This window comes from Pteropus alecto, unplaced genomic scaffold, assembly GCF_000325575.1.
Source record: "Pteropus alecto unplaced genomic scaffold, ASM32557v1 scaffold8, whole genome shotgun sequence".
NCBI lineage: Eukaryota > Metazoa > Chordata > Mammalia > Chiroptera > Pteropodidae > Pteropus > Pteropus alecto.
Window position 1 is genome coordinate 10,106,366 of NW_006494609.1, and position 8,983 is coordinate 10,115,348.

Genomic DNA, 8,983 nt, shown 5'->3' on the forward strand with positions numbered 1-8,983 from the left:
CACACATATATCACTATACCTTGGATTAAAAGCATCAAGAAAATCATTTATAGCATTCCCTAAAGCTTCAGTTCCATAAGCACATCTGGAAGGTTGGAAGCCTCAGAAACTATTCACCTTTTAGGCTACTTGGCTACCAAAAGAGGTATTTGCAGTTCTGGCTCCCTATCCTTGTCTCAGAAAATAAGGAATTAGCTGTATCCTGCTGTTCTTTGGTATCCTGCTCTAGTCTTTCCCCAATCTAAAGCATGAGGACCTGCCTTTCAATATATGTTCTGGAACTCCTGGTTTGTATTTAGAACACTCTTATGTCCTCGTACCTTCCCAGAACTATCTCTTCTAGAAGCTTGCCCTAACTAGAACTTAGTATTCTCTTAAAAAGAGACTATTTTTCTCTCATAACCTTGTGCCTCAGAGACATGGGGTTGAGTTGATGTTTATTTGACTTTGAGATTATTACTTTTTTCCTGTTTCCCAAACAATGTTTGAAATTACTCAATAAAGATACACTATCCTCACTGTTCTCCTACTTGTTGTCATTTTGTCATTTACTATATAGTATTCACTCCCCTTCCTTCACTGTAGATTCCAGTTTCTCTTCCACCAAAACTCCTTTGATTATTCTCAGAGAAAGTAATACCCCCGTGAATAAAGCACTTGAAACCTACTTATCAGAGTCTTGGCATCTTCTTTTCCAAAAGCAATCTATTTTAGCCCCAAATTCCCATGATTATGCCCTAGATTTAACATATCAGACAACCAGACAACTTCACATTTTTAATTTCAGATGTTCCACTTTACAACTAGCACTTTCTATGCTTCGGATTACGTCGCTCACTTACTTTCATTGCCAAAATCATTTGGTATATCAACAGCTCCAGTCCATATTTTCTTCTCCGTGATTCATTTCTCAATCCTGGCTTCACTTATATGCTTTTCTAACCTGGGCGCCATTTCCAATCATTATAATCACTTCCATTGCTTCCTCTACTGGCTAAGCCCCAATTCCAAATGAATCCTTTATCTACTGTCTCCACACAAAAACCAGAGCCACAACATTTGGCATGGAATAAATTATCACACAACCTAATGCACTTCGACATAAATTCCTGAACATAAACCTCAAATTTGTGCTAAGTGATGCCCATGAGCACCAGTGGATCTCTCAAGTGGGTTCATTTTCTTACGCATTCAGGTAACAATTTTGTATCTGCTCAAGCCCTCAGGACTTTGACAGATGATCTTGCTTTAATTTGCAAATCATATTCGTTGGATGGAAACTCTTTTCTTTTATTGCTACTCACATTCAAGTTCAACTTCTTCTCTTCTGTTCTATTATAATACATGAAGTTGCCCTTCCTATTTTAAAAATCTGTGTCTCTGGTTGACTGTAGATGTCATGCCTTCCAGATTCTAAGAAACTCTGTTGTTTGGCTATACTCTCACTTTTATTCATCATTGTTCCCTTACTTTCTAATTGCCTTTAAAGAACTTTTTTAGACAGTCTCATCTTACAAGTTCTTCATTGATCCCTTAATCTTTCCACAGGTATTTCATGTATTCACAGAATTCTAGATTCAATGACTCTAACTTCTCGCCTCATAATTTCTCCTTGGTGTAATTCAATAAGGTTTCCACTCTTCAGTATTTAATAAAAAACTGCTCCTGAATTTCATTACTTATTTTCTTAAAAAGACTTATATTTATATTTATTAATCATGGGTAGTTATTTTTATTATTTTTGTTCTATGAAAGTTTCATTAGGACATTAAGCCTGCATATTCCTTTTTTATTATATATCCCAACACCAAGGGCTGTTGCCTGTAAATAAATATTTGCTGAATAAATAAATAGCTATATTGGAAAATGACATTCAGACAGTCAATTTTAATTTAAGATGATTGTTACAATACATATATTTCAAAGAGAAAATAATGTAAATTGTAAATACTTATAAAATACATTTTTAAGAAATCATTTTTACTATTATGACTATACCAACCAAAGAGCATTCTAATCCATTTTTTAATTCAGTTAATAATCTGAGATTAATAAAATAAAAATATTCTATACCACCTAAATTGTATTATCAATGCTTGTAATATCAAGAAATTACTCCAGGTGTGTATAGGCTTCCTAATAAGAAATATAAAGACCCATAATTCACCCTTCCTTGTTTTATACAGCCCCTCAGGCTCCAAGCTGTTTTTTTTCTGGATTCAAACCCAAATTTTATGTTCATTTCAACTTGATTTCATCTGTAAATATATAGCAACTCTGTCAAGAATAAAAGGCAAGCCACATAGGAAATTTAAAATTTTCTAGTAGCCACATTAAAACAGTTTTAAAAAAGTAAATTTATTTTTAAGAAAATATTTTATTTAACCTAATTGAAAATATTATAATTTCACCTTGTAACCAATATAAAATTGAGATATTTAACATTTTATTTTTCATACCAACTCTTAAAAACCCAGTGAATGTTTTTTATTCCAGCCCTTCTCAATTTAGATGCTAATTTTCATCTAAAATATTGATTTAAAATTAGATTTCATAAAATTTACAGTCGAAAAGTAGATTCGCATATCCATGTCATTCTAGACATGCTTAAAAGTTTTCAATTAACTGAAGTGTTGTCTTTACATTTAAATTAATTAAAATTAAATTAAAAACATTCAGATTCTCAATAGTCACATGTCAGTGGCTGCCATTTTAGACAAGAAAGATATAGAGAAATAACGGGGCTTAATTTATTACTTTCCCTGTGGAAGCTTATATCCAAATGAAATACTTTGGATTTTAAAGTACATATTAACTATTTTAAGTGTATTTGTATGTGTATAAACAGGTACAATTACTCTAAATATCTGATACACAGCAACACTCAAGTGGTATCTTTTATTCCTATATTTTAAATAATTTCTGTGGTATCTGAAAGAAATTCTATTTAGTAGGAATGGCAAGTATTGCCTAGTTTTATAAAGTAATCATCCAAAATCCAAAGATAAAATTACCTCAAAATGTAACCCATGTTTCTTTGCAAATTTCATTCAGCTGGATAACAGAATAAGCAAGAACAGGACTCCACATATCCTCCATCTTCACTCATTATTATATCCACAGATATCTAACTCCATATCCACAAGGGTTCATGAAGGGTGTGCTTTGTTCTACTATGTGCAATAAGCACATAGTAGAACAAAGCGGACATTAAAGAAAAACATTTTAAAATTTTATTGAGGAAACTTACATATATGACTTGGACCATTTCAAAAGGTACTTTTTTAAAAAATTAATTTCATTTTCCCCTTGATTTATTAAGGGAAAAATCATTGGAAAAGTTATGCTTAAAAATACTTGCTCGTTAATGAAAAATGTTTTAAAACAACTTCTTGTGGGGAAAAATCCAGTCTAGAAAAAGAATGATTTTTTATATATCTGAACTGGCAAAAATTATTTAATAGTCTCTAAAATTTCAGCGATTTATTAGCTTATAGGTCCAGGTCTGTAAAATGGCATAAAATTATGTATTACTATTTTGGGGAGTAGAAAATAGAATAAGTGTGATATATTAACATGAAAATTAATGCCAAGAAACAAAAGTCTCAAGATGAGGCTGTTCTAAGAAACAATGTAAAAAATATACAGATAAAAAAATGTTTTCAATCAGTTTTATTAAATGTCTTCTTATATTTTTACTTTCCCCCAAACATTTTAGCTATTATACATAAAACTTGAACATGTCAATGGAAAATACCTTTCTGTGAAAGCACTAGATAACCTGGTAATACAAATATATTATAGGCTCTTAGACGACTTCTATTTCTAATTTGTTAAGTATGCGAAGAAAGAAAAGATGCTCAACTCTGTGCCATTTCTAGAAAGGAAAGGTGGCACAATTCTTCAAGGTTTGGCGTGGAGAGTGGAATGAGTCAAGGTTGGGGAACAGAGGGAGGGACTGGAAAATGAGATCTTCAAAGAAGTAGATGAAAGAGAATTAAAAAAAGAAGAAATGAAATTTTCAGTGACGTTGTTATTGGTTACAACTTAAATCCCTTTGAAAGTTTTTTGAGAATGATATCTGGAGACAAGAGTTCTTTTTAAAGTACTTTTGGTTGCTAAATTGCACTACCTGGACTATTTCAGGCTGAGACAAAGTCATGTGGGGACCATAATTTATATTTGTTCATGTTACATTCTGGAGGGTATAGAATATGGTTTCAAACCTATAGTATCCGGATCTAACTTAAAATCTTCTATGTAAACCTGAACCCAGTATGTGTTTACTCCAGCCGTCTGACTTTTGAATTACTGAGCCAATAGAGCAGGGAACAATCAGACAGCATCCATTACGATTCTTAGAAAGTGGAGTTGAAGTCACAGCGGCAATTTGAAGATGACACTAAAACAGAAGAATTTTTTTAGAGAAAAATGAGGCTTATGTGGTATTTTTTGGATTTATTCCACTGATGAGATCTTAAAACCCTCTTATGAAGCTGTGCATATGAAATGAGGATTTTGGCAACCTCCTGGGCACATGCTTTCTTAAGGAATTACAGGCTTTTTCAATTTTCCAAAGACTGACATGTTAAAATTAGTTGAAGTTTCTTCCAGACCTCACCAGTAAAGAAAAGGCATTCTTCAGTACTGCTTCTTGTTGAACTTGAGATCCGTTAGAGTTTTTTACAACTCATGGTAGTGTGTAAACCTTAATAGAAACTAGAGAAATCCAATGGATCCAAAGTCATGTGATCACCTAATAAGTCAGCAAGTGAGTGCCGATGAACTAATATTTGATACTAGCATTCCTGGTGGGGGCTTTTTCAGTGCTTATCTAAGATGGATGGGGAGGTAGCCCAAGGGAAAGGCACATATCATCTCTGCAGAAGCTGCCTTTGAATTACACTAAGCATGTGCTTTTAAAAATGTTTAGCTTTATAATATTCAAAGAAAATTGTATAATAAAAGTTTAATATATAAAATAGATTAAAAAAAAAAAAACTACTCTCTGATTGGCATGGGAGTGAGAAACTTCTCCTGAACAAGCTCCACCATGCCTCTTTTCCTTCCCCAGCATGGACCCTAAAGGCACCTCCAAAAATTATTTTAGGACCTAGGTAAATAAATTTTGAAAATCACAGCTTTAAATCCTTCTTTTTTAATTTTCTGGATTCCAGCCAGTTGGTGCCAAATTATTAGGTAAAGCCCTAAATTTTCATTTAATAGACTTGCCTTCTGGGAAAAGAACATATTTTTCATTTGATTATTTTGCTTTTTTCACTAAATGTCTTCATCTAAATGTCTTCAATAATCATATGAACAAACAATTACTGAGTACACGCTATGTGCCTGCCAGTCTTCTAAACCCTGATTACATTATATCATTTAATCTTCACTGCAACCCTATACAGTAGATATTATTATTTATTTTCCTACTTTCCAGAAAAGGAAACTAATATATAGAAAGATAGAGGTATTTATGCAAATATATACAACTAGTCAGGTCATAACTCTGTCAGGGTTTTTAATCCAGGCCTTTAAGACTCCAACATTCTCTTGAAGATGATTGTCTTCTGCTGCCACATTTGTCATAGCTTGATACTTTGGATAGTCATTTCTAGTTTCCAAATTAGAATTTTTATTCACTTCCCCCATGCTTCTGGTTTTCCACCATTAATTTTATCTGAATATGTTTATGATTACTCTTGAAAATTCAAAATAATTAGTCATATACCCTAAATATATCATTAGAACCTGTTAAGAACTTGGGTCAAATACCAGCTTAGCAAGCTGATGGTTGCTCATCTGCAGGAGTGGCTGTCACTTGTCTTGATAAAGTAGTCCCTATAAAGGGTAGGCCTGCTAATATACAGAGATGGTTGGCCAGGGAAGTCTTTATTTACATGCAGCATCCACGATCTTTCCCAACTTTCATGGGGAAAACTATTCATTTACCAACTTTTTGCAGTCCAGCAAACCTTGCTAATCAGGTGCAGGCTGGGCTCCCTTTCTGCCAAGATGGAAGCAGGATTTCTGAGCTCTCTGCATTCCTCAGACTCACTGGAGGGTGCACCTGGTCTTAGTTAATTGGGTGAAGGAGATTTGCCTGTGAGGTGAAAGGAATTAGTGACAGGTTTCCTATTCTCTTGACCCCCTAAGGTGGGATAAAAAGCTTGACTGGCTCCCCCATTTTATAAGACCAATTGAGGAAAGACATAATTAAGGGAATTATGGTGTGGCATGAAGTTTTTTTCTTGTTTTGAGATGATAAAGGTCAAGTAACACAATTTTAGATGAATGTTGGCTTAGCTGGCTTTATTTTTAATATTTAGTTAGCAAGCAGAGACAACCAACTAGATCATTTAGCACCATTGGGTTATAAATTTGCCATTATATGATTTAGTTGAGTGATGTTGAATAGGTCTTATAAAGTTTATTGGAGTTCAAGAAAGGAAACCATCACACCTGGCTAGCTCTGACATAAGGGAAAGTGCCTTGTGGGAGTTGGTTAGACCTTCTCATATGATCAATGGCCTGATGTTACCCAGCAGAAAGAAATAAAAGATTTGACTTAGAAAGTGCGTTAATTCTTTGGGGCAATTTAGTATAATTTAATGCACCGTTTAATGCCCCAGGGGATTGAAAGAGTTAAAATCCCTGGACAAAATGAAGAATTACTCTCTTTTTCCTGGAAAGATCAGGCCCATATGTATATAGAGAACTTTATTAGCAAGGGTATTAAAACTGGTTTCACTGTAAGTGATTTTCCTACGTTCCATTTCTGTACCATCTGTCCTTTTTTTCCCTCACCAGTAAAAGCAATGAAATGTACACATTCACTAAAAAGAATAGAATTTTATGGCATTCAAGGGACATTAAAATTCTGTTCTCTTCTAGAATATATCCTGATCTTTCGGAATACTGTTTTAACAACTGATTTCTAATATATCTGTAGGAAATTGTTCATATTAAATGATCATGGTCACAAAGACAACCTGGGTAAAAACCATAAACACAACCAAACCCAACTAATGTAAGCAATAATTGCCACTGAGAATACAAATAGTGATTATAGATTTGATATAGAAAGGAGAATCACAACAAATGAGACATGAAACAGGGCTACAGTTGCCATCCATGGTCTGTATGTATATGTGTGTGTGTGTGTGTGTGTGTGTGTGTGTATATACACACATATACATACATCCATGGTCTGTATGTATATGTGTGTGTGTGTGTGTGTGTGTATACACACACACACACACACACACACACACACATAAAGGCACTTATTGGCATTAAATTAATAGGTACTGGGTCTTTCAAAGAAATGTTCCTCATTTCCTGGCCTTGAGGTCTGATCATCATAGAAAATTATTGGCAATAATGAATCTTAACAGTGTATTATCCATGACCATTGACATTGTTTTTTGTTAATAAAATACCACCCTCAATGCAGATCAACTGGATCTGCTATCTTTCTTATCTGTACCCTTGCCAAGACTTAAGTTTCCTTTATAGTTTTCCTGTATTTGTTTAGCCTTAAAACTAGTAGTACTTATCAATTTAAACTTAATAAAAACTTTTAGTTGTATTTTTAACATCTAACCCAATAAATATCCTCTGATTTTAACAGAATCATATTAAATATTGCCATGGAGGAATTTGGCCCAAATGAAGAAAGAAAACTGCATGTCTATTTAGTGCTAGAGTTTTGACCTTTAAATAATTTGGATATGTCATTTCCTAAAATCTTGTGAGCTGCAATATGTCATTTTGTGGTAGTAATAACATTCTAAACAGAATCCTTTTAATTCATTGATCCCAAATCACTTTTCAAAGAAATAAAGAACATTACACATGTTATTCAACAGGGGAAAGTCAAGGACAGGAAACTTAACTTTCCGTCCTGAATTTGCTCTTTGAGTAGGAAATTAGTCAAGGATAGAGCTTAAAATAACATACTATTGATTTTTCTGGGCCATGAGATCATAAGAATTTCATTCAATGACATGTTTCACACTTTACCAGAATGCAGTGGCCCCTTATCTCTATGGGCCTTTAGGGTTTTTAAAGCCCTTTTTTGATCTGTAGAATATCCTTGTGCTTCTGTTGGTTTCTCTGAATTTCAGTTTTTTTCTGTTCGAAATGAGGATGCATAACTTACACAAGTCTGAAACTGGTCAACTGCTGGAGAAACTCATGGCTCCAGAAATTAACCTCTCTCCTATGTCGCACGCTGTTAGAATGCTGAAACTGAAAATGTTTCTTGATGTTTCAAAACAATAGAAATAGCATATGTAGTTTTTTTTCAATAACCGAAGTAAAACAAGACTGCTGCCAAACATGTGAAGAATACAGATAAAAGAAATAATCATCTTCATATGCCTCCATCAAGATAAAAATACTAACATTTTCTTTCCAATCCCTCTTCTGTGTATCTGTGACATAGCTGGTACAATTCTGTATTTTCATGTTTGTGTTGATTTTTTTCTACTAGAATTGTGATGTAAATGCAATACTAAGATAATAAAAATTCCTTGTAAATTTCTTTTTTTTTTCTTTACTGGAGACTTAGTAATAACAACTGCATGTATCAACATCTATTTCACTATTCTATATTTGAACATATATAATTCTTTCGAGTATGATAAATGAACACTTTTGTTCAAATACCATTAAATAAAATTAATCTTCGTCGTTTAGAATTTTCTAGAGGTATATTTTGCCAATTACAAAAAGAAAAATAAATGTATTAAAGCTGTCGATTATCCAAGTTCTTTCTAACAGTGGAGTCCTTGGTCTCTGAATATCTGCATTCAGATCCCATTTTTAGCTCTTATTCTTGTTACTTTTTGGCCAAAAGTTGTACCTAATACCCTCTTATTATCTTTTTAATGGATCTCCTCTAGTTCTCCTATAGCTGCATCTCCTATAGTTCTATCTTCTGCTTCATTAAAATAATTCCTTTGTTCTCTTTCCC